This window comes from Vigna umbellata, chromosome 9 (genome assembly GCF_029865625.1).
Source record: "Vigna umbellata cultivar VRB3 chromosome 9, Vumbellata_1.0, whole genome shotgun sequence".
Taxonomy (NCBI): Eukaryota; Viridiplantae; Streptophyta; class Magnoliopsida; order Fabales; family Fabaceae; genus Vigna; species Vigna umbellata.
The window spans coordinates 33586196-33601726 of NC_142173.1; the positions used below are offsets into that span (position 1 = coordinate 33586196).

At 43.3% G+C, this 15531-nt stretch overlaps 1 pseudogene across 1 annotated transcript; it reads left to right on the top strand.

Moving 5' to 3' along the window:
- Nucleotides 1-4575: 4575 nt before the first annotated feature.
- Nucleotides 4576-8433, top strand: LOC148193313 (uncharacterized; annotated as a pseudogene). Its single transcript, XR_015782046.1, has 5 exons — nt 4576-6904; nt 6986-7112; nt 7212-7491; nt 7574-7678; nt 7762-8433. The product of XR_015782046.1 is annotated as an uncharacterized LOC148193313 (transcript).
- Nucleotides 8434-15531: the final 7098 nt, after the last annotated feature.

Consider the following 15531-nt stretch of genomic DNA (forward strand, 5'->3'; position numbering starts at 1 on the left):
CCACCTCCTGAAGATCAACCTTGCCCTCAAGGTTGAAGTCGGGATATTGATCTTGGATGGTGAGGGCATCTTCCCATGTCGCCCCGTCAGGACCTCCCTCTTGCCATTCGATCAAGACTTCCTGCCGCTCGTCCTCTCCCTGATGCACCTGCCTTCTATCCAAAACTCTGACCGGCCGTGGAGACGGTTCCTCCATCTCTAAGTCTATTGGTAACTCCTGTTCGATCCGGTGGTCCCCTACTGCCTTCTTCAGCTGTGACGCATGGAATACGGGATGTATCCGTGCGGATTCTGGTAATTGCAGCTTAAAAGCGACTGCCCCCACCTGCTGAATGACCAAGAAAGGTCCAAAATAACGAGCGGCCAGTTTAGATTGTACTGTGGTCGACATCGTAGTTTGTCGGTGAGGTCTAATCTTCAGATAGACCCAATCTCCCACCCCTACCTGGGACGGCCTCCTTGCCTTGTCGGCCTGCCTCACCATTAATTCTTGAGCCCTGGCTAGATGGAACTTTAGTTGGTGGAGTGCTTCATCTCTTGTTTGTAACTCCTGATTGACTGCTTCCACTAAGGTTTCCCCCGGAACGAACCTGTGCAGTGAGGGAGGCGGCCTCCCATAGACGGTTTCAAATGGAGTGCATTTGGCCGACTCCTGGTAGCTGGTGTTGTACCAGTATTCCGCCCACTGGTAATACGATGCTCCAGCCCTTGGGCTGTTCGGAACAAAAGCATCTTAAATACCCCTCCAAGACCCTGTTGACAACCTCCGTCTGCCCATCAGATTCAGGGTGATAGGCGGTGCTCATCTTTAGTTGAGTGCCTTGTAATTTGAACAACTCCTTCCAAAAATTACTCAAGAACAGTGGATCCCGGTCACTTACTATAGATAGCGGCACTCCATGCAACCGGACGATCTCCTTCACAAAGACTTCGGCTATGGTGCGTGCGGAATAAGGGTGTTTTAAGGGTATGAAATGTCCGTATTTGCTGAGACGGTCCACCACCACTAACACAGCATCATATCCTCTAGACTTGGGTAATTTGACGATAAAATCCATGCTTATCTCCTCCCAAATTGCGTTGGGAATGGGTAACGGTTGCAGCAACCCTTGCGGTGATGAGGTCAAATATTTATGTTGTTGACAGACCAGACAGCTTGCAACGAAGTCGGTCACGGCTTTCTTCATTCCCACCCAATAAAGAGATTGCGCCACCTTGCGGTACGTTCGGTAGACCCCCGAGTGGCCTCCTGTCTGTGTGGTATGGAATTCGGCTATCAATTTGGGCACCCAGGCCGAACGGGCTGACAGCACGAGCCTCCCTTTATAGTGCAAGCGCTCGTTCTCCAGCGTGAACGAAGGGTGGGAGTTGGGGTCTGTCTTCAAATCGTCAATCACTTTCCTTAGCTCCTCATTCCGCCTCGACTTCTTCCAAGATTTCCCTGAAATCTTGCCAGTACGGGCGAGCAATCACCGTCAATTCCTTCTCTTCCTGCAGTTCATCCTCATCCTTGCGTAGATAGGGCGTCCGCCACCTTGTTGGTTACCCCGGATTTGTACACAATCTCAAAGTCGTATGCCAGGAGCTTTGCCAGCCAATTCTGCTGATTCTGAGTGGTGATGCGTTGCTCCAAAAGATACTTCAAACTCCTCTGATCAGTGTGGACCACAAACCGTTGCCCTAGCAGGTACGGCCTCCAGTGTTGTATGGCTAAAACCAGCGCCATTAATTCCTTCTCATATATTGACTTCCCCAACGACCCCTCAGATAGCGCTTTGCTGAAGAAAGCTATGGGCTGCTTCCCTTGCATGAGTACCGCTCCAATTCCCCTTCCGGATGCGTCACACTCAATGTGAAACGGCTGGTCAAAATCAGGCAGAATCAATACAGGAGCAGTCGTGATTGCCTTCTTCAACCTTAACATGGCTTCCTCTGCTTGTTCCGTCCATGCAAACTGCCCCTTCTTAAGAAGGTCGGTCAAGGGTCTGGCAATCTTTCCATAATCCTTTACGAACCTCCTGTAGTATCCCGTCAGTCCCAGAAATCCCCTCAAAGCCTTCACCGTCTTCGGTTTCTCCCACTCCAGCACAGCGCGTACCTTGTCTTCGTCCATCTCTACACCCTTCTCGGATATCCGGTGGCCCAAATAACCTATTTGAGTTCTGCCGAACTCACATTTCTTCCTGTTGGCTACCCATCTATTTGCCACGAGCTCCCTTAGCACCGTCCCCACATGCTCCAAGTGCTCCTCCCAGGTACGGCTATACACCAGTATATCATCAAAGAATACCAGTACGAATTTCCGCAGATAAGGCTGCAATAGTTGGTTCATGGCACTCTGAAAAGTGGCTGGTGCGTTGGTTAGGCCGAACGGCATCACCATGAATTCGTAGTGACCCTGGTGTGTCCGGAAGGCCGTTTTCTCTATGTCGCCTGCTCCCATTCGTATCTGATGATAGCCTGACTTCAAATCCACCTTTGAAAAATATTTGGCCCCCCTTAGTTCGTCTAGCAACTCCTCTATCAAGGGAATCGGGAATTTATCAGGTACAGTGGCTCGGTTTAAGGCCCTGTAGTCCACACAAAATCTCCAGCTGCCATCCTTCTTCTTTACCAAAATTACAGGGCTCGAATATGGACTGTTGCTCGTCCTTATAACGCTCGTTTTCAGCATTTCCCCCACCTGTTTCTCAATCTCCCCCTTCATCACATGGGGATATCTGTACGGCCTTACATTCACGGGGTCCGTACCTTCTTTTAAGGGAATTTGATGAACCATTCCCCTATCTGGCGGTAGTCCGGACGGCTCGTGAAATACGTCCCCGTACCTGTCCAAGATTCGTATCATGTCGAGCGTCTGCTTCCTTGTCAACTCCGGACCGAACGTTTCTTTTTCCTGAGCGTACGGTCTTTGCTCCTCTTCCTTTTCTGTCTCCCTAAGCTCCCACATTAGCAACCAGACCTCTACTTCCTTCATCTTAAGCAACGCTGCAGGTTCCACTAATCTCCGAGTTAGAGTCGGGTCTCCTTTAATTGTCATTTTGCGCCCTGCTTGCACGTACGCCATAGTTAGCTGCCCCCAATTTAAGGTTACCTCGCCCAGCTTGGCCAACCATTCTACCCCCAGTATCACATCCACTCCGCCCAATTCGAACAGGTGAAATCGTTCATTGATCACCACCTCTCCCATGTGGATCGTTACTGCCTCACAGCACCCCCTCGTCTCCTTTCTCTGTCCATCCCCCAAACTCACCCTGTAGGGTGGTGTATCTACTACGGGTAATGCCAGGTCTTCTACCAATTTCCTGCTTATGAAATTGTGGCTGGCGCCACTGTCAATCAGAATCAGAACCTGCTTCGTCCCTATCTGCCCATACAGCTTCATCGTTCTGGGCTGGGTGAGCCCTCTTGCCGAGAAAGCAGATAGCTCCATTTGTTCGAGTTCAACCTCGACCTCTTCTTCCCCTCCTGGCTCCTCGTCTTCTGCCAATATCAGCATCCGAAGTCCCCTTTCTGGGCAGTGATGCCCCGGACCGAACGGTCCTCCGCACCTGAAACACCTCCCTTCCTCCCTACGTTTGACGTACTCAGCGTACGGTAAATCCCGTACGTTCCTGCCTTGAGCGTTAGAGAACGTACGTGCGCCTTCTCTCCTTGGGCCTCCTTCCTTCTCAACTGTACCCGTTCGGTTCTGATTGTGGCGGCTAGGATCCACCCTTGCCACTGAACCGCTCGGTTTTCCCCACGTTTGTCCTTTGCTGCTGATTTCCCCTCTTGCCCTTGCTCCAGCTTGGAATGCCTCCACGTCCCTTGCTAGTCTCATGACGTCCATGAACTCCTTCGGGTCAAGCAACCTGAGTTGGTTACGAATCCCCTCCTGTAGTCCGGCCATGAAATACCCCATCAACTGTGCCTCGGGTATTTTTTCTGCTTGGCCCACCAACACCTCGAATTCTTGGATATAGTCTCCCACAGACCCTGATTGTTTACAGGATGCTAGCCTCTCGAAGACCGTTCCTTGATTTCGGCCTCCAAACCGCACCACCAACGCCTCTTTTAATCCTGCCCATGTTCGGTTCCTGGCTTTCTCCCTCCAAAACCGAAACCAGTGTCCTGCTATCCCTTCCATGCTGATGTATGCCAGGCGCAACTTTTCGTCCTCTGGTACCCCTTGTAGTTCGAAAAATTTATCCGCCCTATAAATCCAGTTCATAGGCTCGTTACCTTCGAATACGGGTAACTCAACCCTCCTCCTCCAGTACGGCTGCTCCTCTCGGTGGCCACCCTCCAAGCCGCTACCGTCCTTCTCCTCCTCGTCATTCCTTCTTCCATTGACCGATCCCTGACTACCGTCAAGGTGGCCATCCTCCCGTCGACCTCGCTCCCCTATCACCCTCACCAGTTCCTGGACTGCCGATTCCAGACCGCCCATGGAGATTTCTAGGGTCTCCATTCTTCCTTCCATAGCATTCAGCCTTCCTTCCATGACGCTTTCCTCCCTTCAATAGGATCCGGCAGGTCGGACCAATTGTTACGTGCCTGACCACGTAACTTGCCTCTCACAGTGAACAAACGTACTTAACTGAATAAAAACTCTTTATTATTGCAACTTTGGTAATCACAAAACACAACCAATGACTGGGAGCAGGGTCTCCTTCAGTCACACGAGAGCATAACCTCTCTTACAGTACTCGAATAATCAAAAACATACCCTAAGCTCTAGGTGCCTCCTTTATTAATACTAATCACTCCTTCCAGAAAAGGTAGGGAATAATAGTAATTGCCTATTTATTATAATTATCTGGAAAGAATCATTCTATCCTTATTTACTATAGTAATTGCCTATTTATTATAATTATCTGGAAAGAATCATTCTATCCTTATTTACTATATTTATTGTATTTATTACTGTAATACTCTGTTGACGTCCCTTGGGTCCCGCCTGTCCTTCCGCTTGCCAGTTAGACGCTCGTTGTCGTCTTCCTTTGTTCAAGACGCTCGTCCTCACTTAGGACGATCGTCCTCACTCCCTGTTGTCCCGTTCGCTCCGACTGTACGTCCTCGCTCTGCTCGCCCAGGGCGCTCGGCCTCACTCCTTGTTGCCCCGCTCGCTCGGCCTCCCCTCGCTGAGGACGTTCGTCCTCGCCCCTCGTCATCTCCGGCCCAGAACGCTCGTCCGTTACCGTACGATTCCCCTCTTGCTCAGAACGCTCGTCCTCTCCCCTATCCCTCCTATATCTTCTTCTCTCGTACACTCGCCAGGCCCTAACAGAATATAACAGAGATGAATAAAAACTTTAAATGAAAGAGTTGTACAAAACCACATGAGAAGAGAACAAGATCTTCAAGCCATCTTCCATTCCAGCAGTAGTGGTTTGTTCCTTCTTTCAACTCCCCATGGAGCTCACGGCCTCCTTCTCCCAGACTCACGGCCTTCCACTCTCTCCACTCAAATTGTTTCTTCCTCACACTCAGAATTTTCTCCCTGCCTACCGTCCACCACTCAGAACCCCAAAATGTGAAAACTAAAACTTCCTTCTTGACCGTGCACTTTCCTCTGCTATATGGAGTCTCCACTCAATTTGCAGAATGATGATTATCTCTTAAGTGGATGGAGCCCTCAGGATTAATGGCTATAACACTAAGGATTAATGCATGGAGCACTGAAGATAATGCTTTGAGCACTTAGGATTAGATGACCTACCTCCACTAGCTGCCTTATCTGCTGGACAAAGAAGTGATGCAGTTTGGAACGTGAATTTTTCTGGATGAAGCTCCCTTGCTGGATGAAGCTCCTTTGTTGGACCGTGTGTGTGAAGAGTGGTGCAGCTGGAACGTATGAAGGTGTGAAGGCTGGATGCTTTCCTTGTGTGTGTAGCACTTCCTTAGTGTGTGAATGGTTGGACTATTTTTTTGGCAGCGGCTGTATGCTTTGTGTTGGTTAAGGAAAATGAATTCCCATTCAAATGTGCAGTTGGAAAAACCGTGAGGTGCTATCCTTGGTGGTCCCTCCTTTTGTCTTATGTGCTTCCACATCTACAAGGAACGTTATATTCCTTTGCTGACTACCGTGAGGTGCTTCGAAATGTGGACCTCCACCAAATTCTTTCACTAATCAAAACAAAACAAGGAAGACCCTCCACTTTGTTGTGTGCCGTGTGGTTTGTTCCAAGTCAAATTGTCTAACACTTTTGTGAAACCGTGGCATGTGCACACCAATTCAATACACACCCTTTGAAATTCTGAAAAGCTTGCTCCCCATGTGCAGCATGTACTAATAAAATAAAGGAGACAAGACTTCTTACTTTCTTGCATGCAGTACACTTGTTCCTTACATATCATTGTGCAGTAATTTTAGAAGAAAGAAATCATGTGTTGCTTCATGCTTTTGCTAGCTATGTGCAGTAATTTTTGAAATAACATTAATAAGTCTATTTCTAAATTTTCTTTTCTTGTATTGTATAAAAATATATATTATGTTCAAGAATATGGCATCAGGTGGTTCTGGCCCTCCTAATCCACCTTCAGGAAATCCCGATAAGGGGAAGGGGAAGAAATCTTATGTAGTGAAGTTGATGACACGTTTCAATAATGAAATTGGTTCAACCAGTCAGCCAACTACACCTACCTCTACCTCCACTGCTAGATCTGTTCCACCTCCATTAGTTGTTCCTGCCTTCACTCCCACTCCACATCAAGTTCCTACATCTACACCCACTCCATACCAAGTGCCTCCTCATGGAATGGCTTCACTCTCTCCCAATGTTGGTTCTAACCCATCAACTCCCACAAATATTGCACCATCACCTGGTACAGACGATGCAAATCCACATTCCAGTTCAGCCGCCAATTATGTCGAAGAATGTTTCAATAGTCGTCCAATGATTACACCTGTTGGAGGAGGGTAAGAAAAAAATTAACTCAACTAATATATAGACAAATCATTGTTGTATTACTGTAATGTTTGAGTTCAATTTTGGTTTAGGTTTTATCCTACAAAAACTGCATCGAAGGCAATCACAGCCACCATCAAGCAACAGTTTGATGAGCCATGGCTAACATGGGGCTCAATCCCTAAGTCAACCAGAGATGTCTTCTTCGAACGTTTTAAGGTACACACTTTTCAATCCCAATCCTATTACACTAAGCAATTATTCTCTGTATGTGTAAATCAAACATATTATTCAAACCTATTATTTTTAATATAACAGAGAAAGGTTTCATGGAAGCCTGAAGATGAGGAAAAGGTAAAAAAGAATTATCACACCAAGGCATCTCATAGACTCTCTGAGATGTATAAAAAAGCTAGAACTATTGGAAAAAAACCTGATTGGCTGGGGGACGATACTTGGAATGCTCTTTTGGAAAAGTGGAACATGCCACTTTATAGACAAAAAGTGTGAAACAACAAAGAAGAATCAGACATCTGAAAAGGGTGGTTGTTTGCACACTGGAGGGTCTATAAGCGTGCATGAGCATGCTATTCGTTTGGTATGTAACTTGTACATTTTTTTTCTTATATTTGTAATCATAAACTTTAAAAATATTTATTAACAACTCATTTTGTTTGCAGTCACAGGAGCTTGGTCGGTCTGTGCATGTTGATGAAATATTTCAGCAGACACATATTCGTCAATCAACAGGGGAATTTGTGGACGAAAGGTCTAGGCGGACCCATGTAAGTTTCTACTAACTGTATCCCATTACAAAATTTTGGTTTTTAAACCTCATGTTTAATATTAATATTTATTCATTTAACAGGAACAATTTGTTGCAAAATTTTCTCAAATAAGATCTGAGACTGCATCTGTTGGTGTCTCAGCATCTTCTTCTCTAGACCCTACGGAGGAGGAAAGATTGAGAAACCGATGTTGGTTAGAGGCTGCTGGTGGAAGATACAAGGGACGCGTATATGGCATTGGAAATGTCAGTTCCCAAGATGACTGTGTCGATAGTTACATCCAACAGACACAAGCATCTTCTTCTGCTCAACAACAAAATTTAGAAGAAATTGTTAATCTGAAATCGCAGTTACAACAATATGGTCAGCAGCTTCAAAAGTTTGAAGGCTTTATTGGCGTCCTCCTGCCATTCCTTCCGCCTTCAGCAGCCGCAGCTGGACAAGACTTTTTAAACCTTCAAAATCCTCAACTTCAAAATGAAGTACCCAATGATGTCCAACCAGAACAGCAACCTCCAGAACAGCAACCACCACACCAGCAACCAACAGATGAACAACCAGAAGATGGAAATGATTATATGCATTAGGTTTAATCCTTTAGTACATCCCTATTTATGTAGGAAAGTCTCAATTGGGTCCTCGTATTTTAAAGTGTATCAAAATGGTCCCTAATTTTGAAAATTCAAGGCAATTGAGTCCTTTCCGTTAAGTTGGCTGAACGGCGTTAAAAAAATTGCTGAGTGGATGCTGAGATGACGAACGAGCGCTCGTCCAGCAGCGAACGAGCGCTCGTCCAGCAGCGAACGAGCGCTCGTCCAGCAGTGAACGAGCGCTCGACCACCAAAGAACGGACGCTCGTCGACCTCTTACTGCTGGAAAACCGTTCGTTCCACACTGGACGACCGTTCGTTCGGTGGTCGAGCGCTCGTTCGCTGCTGGACGAGCGCTCGTTCGCTGCTGGACGAGCGCTCGTTCGCTGCTGGACGAGCGCTCGTTCGCTGCTGGACGAGCGCACGTTCGTCATCTCAGCATCCACTCAGCAATTTTTTTAACGCCGTTCAGCCAACTTAACGGAAAGGACTCAATTGCTCTGAATTTTCAAAATTAGGGACCATTTTGATACACTTTAAAATACGAGGACCCAATTGAGACTTTCCTACATAAATAGGGATGTACTAAAGGATTAAACCTATGCATTATTAGGCATTTTATAGAACTTATTTCCATTATTGTTGAACTTATTTAGAAGCACAATCACAATCCGTTTATGAACTTACCTGATGTTTATTCTTGCACTTATATTGATGTCAACAATATTTATGTATTCATATACAATGTTTCCTTTATGGATTAAGTGTATTTGAAAAGCTTTATGGATTTATATGTCAATGTGCAATGTATAATGTCCAGGATTGCTTATATCAATTGTGAATGTTCACTATAATGTCCAGGTCTGTTTGTATATTGTGTATGGGAAACTGCCATATACAGTATATATTTAGCTCTGCTTAAACCATTATATACGGATATATCCGTATATACTGTTCGTATATAAATTATATACGAAAATTATATACGGAAATTATATACAAAAATTATATACAAAAATTATATATGGAAATTATATACGAAAATTATATACGGAAATTATATATGGAAATTATATACAAAAATTATATACAGAAATTATATACAAAAATTATATACAGAAATTATATACGGAAATTATGTACGAAAATTATATACGGAAATTATATACGGATAAATCCGTATATAATTTCCGTATATAATTTCCGTATATAATTTCCATATATAATTTTCGTATATAATTTATATACGGATTTATCCGTATATAAACCTAGCTACGATGGTATTATATACGGATTTTTGCCCGTATGTAATCCGTATATAACCAAGTATTATATACGGATTTTAGGTCTTATATACGAATTTTGGCTGTATGTAATTCACTTTTTTCTTGTAGTGTGTTTTCTTTTGTTTAACATATTTCATTCTCACCTAATTCAAATTTATTTAAATAATAAATAGTACAAAAGTGAAGAACAACGACCAAATTTCCACAACATCCTTACAGGACTGAGGAAAATTCGAGAATTATGAATAATTGGGAGGATGCACATGAATCCATCAAAGCTGATGTTAGCCAGCTGAAGGACCAAGTTGGCCAGAGTCTGTGAAAACTACTAGAGAGTCCTCGTCGGCACGAGTTGAGGGAATTGCCCACTCTTATCCCCCAATGTTAAACGTCCTAGGCTAGTCGATTCCTTTCCCAATGTATGGTTTACCCCCGAGTTACACTCCTCCCATAGGAGATTTTTCAGAAATAGAGCATGCTTCATTTTCCTTTCCCACAACTGTTAATGTACCGCCAATCGGCACTCAAGGTCTTGTTAATGTACCACCAATCGACACCCATGGCGAGTATAGGGATGAATGAGACAACTACACTTGTGGGAACGCGAGTGACTGTAATGCCACACATGGTCACTGGGGAAGACTCTTCAACCAGGGCCATACCGCATACTGCTTTACATAGGGTAATTAATAGCGTTGATGGGGCTAAAATCAGGCTGGAAATTCTAGAAGAAAGACTGAGGGATGTTGAAGGAGTTGAAAGTTATGGGTCCAGTGATGTTGCAAGATTGAGTTTGGTTCCTAGTGTGAAAATACCGCATAAGTTTAAGTCACCGGAATTTGAGAAGTACAAGGGTAGTACATGCCCAAGAGGCCACTTGACCATGTATTGTAGAAAGATGGCTGCATACGCTTATGATGAAAATACTCATCCATTTTTTCCAAGATAGCTTGGCTGGGGTGGCATTAAACTGGTATACTCACCTAGAGCCGTCTCGAATCCGTTGCTGGACGGACCTGGCTAACACCTTCGTGAAGCAATATATATACAATACGCATGTTGCACCGGACCTTTTGAAGTTGCAAAATATGGCAAAGAAGGACAATGAAACTTTTAAAGAATATGCCCAAAGATGGAGAGACTTAGCTGCACAGGTCGAGCCTTCTTTGTATAAGAGAGAGATGATGGCAATGTTTGGAAACACGCTCCAACCACCATTTTATGATTACATGGTAGGGAATGTGTCCTCCAATTTTGTCGATATAATCATGTCACACCCGGAATCGCGACGGGACGACGATCCAAAAAAGGAATGGGTTTTGAAAAGAGATTTTGGAGTCGCCACCATAGTTTATTCTGGAAAACTACCGAAAAACCATAAAATAATAAGACACGGTCCACGAAAACCATATTCTGGGTTCGAGAGTCGGTTACGCGTAGGGAAGGTGTTAGCACCCTACAATGCCTGCCCTAAGGTAGTACCTTTAACTAGATACGCGAATGTGATGTGGTTCTCAAAATGTTTAACTATCCCCTAAAATAAAACTCTACAGAAACAAAATATATTTTTAGTTTTTGGGCCCGACAAGGATTGTCCTTGCTCCTACGTATTCTCATTCAGAATGAGAAATCAGGGTTACGTAGTTCTTTTAAACTGTTTGAGAAGTTTGTTTGGAAATTGTTTTGGAAATTTGTTTTGAAATGATTTTGGATTTTGGGAAGTGAAAGAGAAGAGGTTTTTAGCACAAGGACGATGCGTGCGATCACACATGTGCCTAAACCTTTAAAATATATTTTTTCATCATTTCTTATAAAAGTGCATTTAAAATGAGGATAAATATTTAAAATGGGAACAAAAGAGAGAAGAAGAAAAATAAATAAATTAAAAATAAAAATAAAAATAAAAAAAGAAATAGAAATAAAAATAAAATAAAAGAGTAAATAAATAAATAATGAAAATAAAGTACAAAGTAAAAGGATAAAATAAAATAAAGGTAAAATAATAAGTAAATAATATATATAAAACAAAGGTGTGGAGGTGCTAAATAAGAAACTGGGATGCTTAAACAACAATAAAAAAAAAACAAATTGGGCCAAAGCCCAGGCGGAGAGGGGTGTGAAAACGAGAATAAGGGGGCGTAGGGAAGAACTTCGTTTTTTTTTTGTTTTTGGGAACAGAACGGGCCTGAGCCCAAGGAAAGGAATGGACGTAAAGGTGTAAAGGTGAGGAATGGGGGTGCGCGTAGGAGAGAAAAAGTTTTATTTTTATTTATTTTTGGATCAGAAGACCCAAGGCCCTTTTCACTTCTCAGATCTGGAAAACCCTAGGGGTTCTCACATCCTAACTCATTTCCAATGCACCCAGAGGCTCGAGTTCCTCTACTTGAACGAGAAAACCTAGAGGCAATCACCACCCATTCTGCCTCAGTCTTCGTTCAAACGGTCGGCCACCGTTAGACGCGACCCCGGCTCAATCCAAAGCGACACCGGCGACCAGGCGCCACCGGAGCCGCCGTCGAATCTTTCTCTTCCTCTTCGTGCGCGGGAAGTTCTCTCCTTCTTCTCTGTTTCTTCGCGCGCGTACGGCTGTCTCCGCCAAACCGGCCACTGCTAGACGCGACCCAGGGCGTTGCCAGCATCGCCGCTCGCCGTCAAGATCGTCGCCGGCCCTGGAATCTGGTTCCTCTCTTCCTCTTCTTCTCGCGCGCAAGAGAGACCGTCTTCTCTTTCGTGAATCGCCTCTTGGGCGAGCTCGACCACCGTGTTGGCCAGGGCTCCGCTAGCGTCACCGGTCGTCGCCAGAGATGCCTCCGGTCACCATGTCAACGTTCTCTTTCCTTCTCTGCTAGTAAGCAGAGGAACCCTTTTCTCCTCCTTCGAACTCAAGACCAACGAGGCCGGACGTCGCCGCAGCTGCCTACAAAGCCAGCCGCCGCACAAGAATTCTCTTCCCCTCCTCACACCGTAGTCGCCACCACCACAGAGGCGGAAACTGCCGCCACCGAGGCTGCCGCGATGGGCTCTCCAATTTCTCTTTCAAGGGTTCTTTCCTCTCCAGCATCACCACCGGACTGACGCATCCTTCCCTCTTTTTTCTCATTTTTTATTTACTCATTTATTGATTAATGGATTGGGAACGATGGATGTCTGTTGTGTTCGACTGAGTATGAGTGCGAGTGTGAGTAGCGGTGGCCATTTTTGGAATTAATCTGATGGATGTTTATAGCATAGAAACATTGAGGGAGTGGGCTAAACAGATAAGTTGTGTTACTGGCTAAGGATGACAGAAATTTTTACGCTTGGTGTTGAAGTCAATGAACTTGAGGATGTTGAACTAAGGATGTAGTCTGAAGTGTCAATTTGCCATCGTTGTTTGAATGTGTTGTATCTCCGTTTGCTTTTTATCACATGTTTTCTGGGTGCTAAAGGGTATTGAAGCTTTGATGTTGGGGAGTATATGCTTATTTTCTATTGTTAACAAAATAGATGAAGTTTGCAGGCACTGAAACTGCATTTTGGGTGCAGTTTGGGTGTAGTTTGGATTAACAGGGGAAGGTAAACAAACGCAAATCATCGATCATTCGTCTCTCAACATGCATAGGGAAAGCATATCTACGAGAAGCATGACCAAAGAGCTTAGGTATATGAAGACTTACCTTCGCAGCTTCAAGGTGCCTTTCTTCTTGGGTTCTAATTCCCTTTGTTCTCCTTAATGCCGGAAAGTAAAGTTGACTGGGCAGCTAGGTTCACACAATAGTCGGTTCTCCTCTTTCGGTTCTCCTCTTTTCTCTTTGGTCTCAGGTCTCTTGCTCTCTCGTGGTAATGGTGGTGATCAGTGATCCCCTCCAATATGATTATCCCCTTTTCAAAACCAAAGCCCCCTCCTTTCTGTTGTACACTCTGAGATCTCCTCTGGCACCAGATTTCCTTTCTCCCTTTTTTCTTCATGTTTTCATGTTTCCCTTTTGCAGTTGGCTCATGCTCGTTCAAAACTTTTTCCTCTTCCATGTATGTCTACTGCTGCCGTTTAAGAATTTTTAGCAAGGAAAACCAATAACTTTTTCATGCTGCCACCCTATAAACACATTCTAAGCATTCACTGCAACTGATGGCTTCATGAGGAGGGAACAAAGTTGACTTGTGATTTTACTTTTCCTTTTCTTTCACTTCCCTTTTTTTTTTATATAAAAAGGTAATCTTTTATTGAATTAAAAAAATAGAAAAAATAAAACAAATAAAAGGAAAAACGAAAAAACAAAAAAAATAAAAGTAAACTTAAAAAGAGAAATAAAATGAAATAAAGCAAAATAGAATAAAATAAAAATAAAGGTAAATCAAAGAAAAGATAAAATAAACAAAATAAAAAAATAAAACCAAATAAAAATGAAATAAAATAAAAACAAAATAAAATAAAATATAAACAGGAGAGGAAATAAATAAAAACGAAACAAAGTAAAAACAAAGGATAAAAATAATAGAAAAAAGAAAACAAAACAAAACCACCATTTTTTTGAGATTTCGTATCAAATTTATCTTTGCCCGTTTATTTTAATATATTACCTCTTCTTAACTCTAGATACTTTTTTTAACTATCCGGACGAAATTGGGTATTAACACATCATAATAGGCAAAAGGATAGAAATTGGATTGAAAAATGGGAAAATTGCATATGGCCCATTCGCGGTTGCAAACTCCAAAAAACCTAGTTTCAATCCGTGAACGAAGAAGGAAGGGGATGTGCATTCAGCGTCGGTAATGCCCGTGTGGAGAGGTCAAGCTCCTACTCATAATTATCAACCATACTTAGGCCAACCTCCCTATGCAGCTAACACAACGTTTGCCCACTAAACCAGGCCTCAACAACAACAAGGGTTTTACCAACCACAACATATCCCAAATGATGCTTTGAGGACTAGGGTGAATGTGAGTCCAAATCAGAATGTGGGTCAAAAAACTTATCCAAGAAGGAACCAAGAAAGAAGTTTTTGTGCATTTCTCCCCTATCCCTACAACTTACACAAAATTGTTAAGTGTGTCAAATTTGAAGAGATTCTGCAAGACTTGCTTGACAGAAGTTTGATGCAAGGATGCTTCAAGGACAAGGAGGAGGAAGTGTTTGCACAGATTGGTGGAGAATATGATGTAACTTTGCCAGAACCGTCGGTGACCCATTTCCCCAGGACCACCCCTACACCAACAACTCAAGAAGGGTCACCTGTTGTCATCCGTGTATGATGACAAATTTATGAACACCGAAATACGGCGCCACAAACTTGTTTAACAATCGGCAAGTGTGACCGAATCGTTTCAAGTAATAAACTCGGTAAGACCAAGTATCGTTCTCCCAAAGGACTCACGGCCTAGTTTAGTTATGTGATTCGTTGATTAGCTAAGACTTAAGAACGAAATAAGTGGAGTTTAATATGCAAAACAGAAAATAAACATGTATGCATGAGTTTTGATCAATGGCTAAAACAAAATACAAACACTTCAATGGAATATATGGATGAGTATGTTGTTGGGGTTTATCAATTTCATCTTATCCACTCTCATATATTTTAGGAATTCAACATTCTTTTCATCATTGTTAATGCCACTCTCTAAATTACCTTGCAAGAAGGCCTATCCCTAATTACGAGTTCATACGATTCCTAGCATTCCTAATAATTAGTTCTTTTAGTGCAGGAGCTTAACGACAACCAATATACTATTGGGAGAAATTCCCCGGATCTAGACTTCCCCGTACGTTCCCGTATCGACAAATCAATAATCATGCATTGAATAAGTTAAACAAAGCAAGCATCGAGCAAAGAGGAAAAACCCTAACTATTGATGAAAGAAAGCATAGGTCTTAAATATAAGATGTAAAAAAAAATTCCATATATGAGAGTTTCACAAGACTACATTGATTCCCCAACAACAATACAAGGTTTAGTTCACCATATTCATGGTGAAACTAGATGAACAATAATGA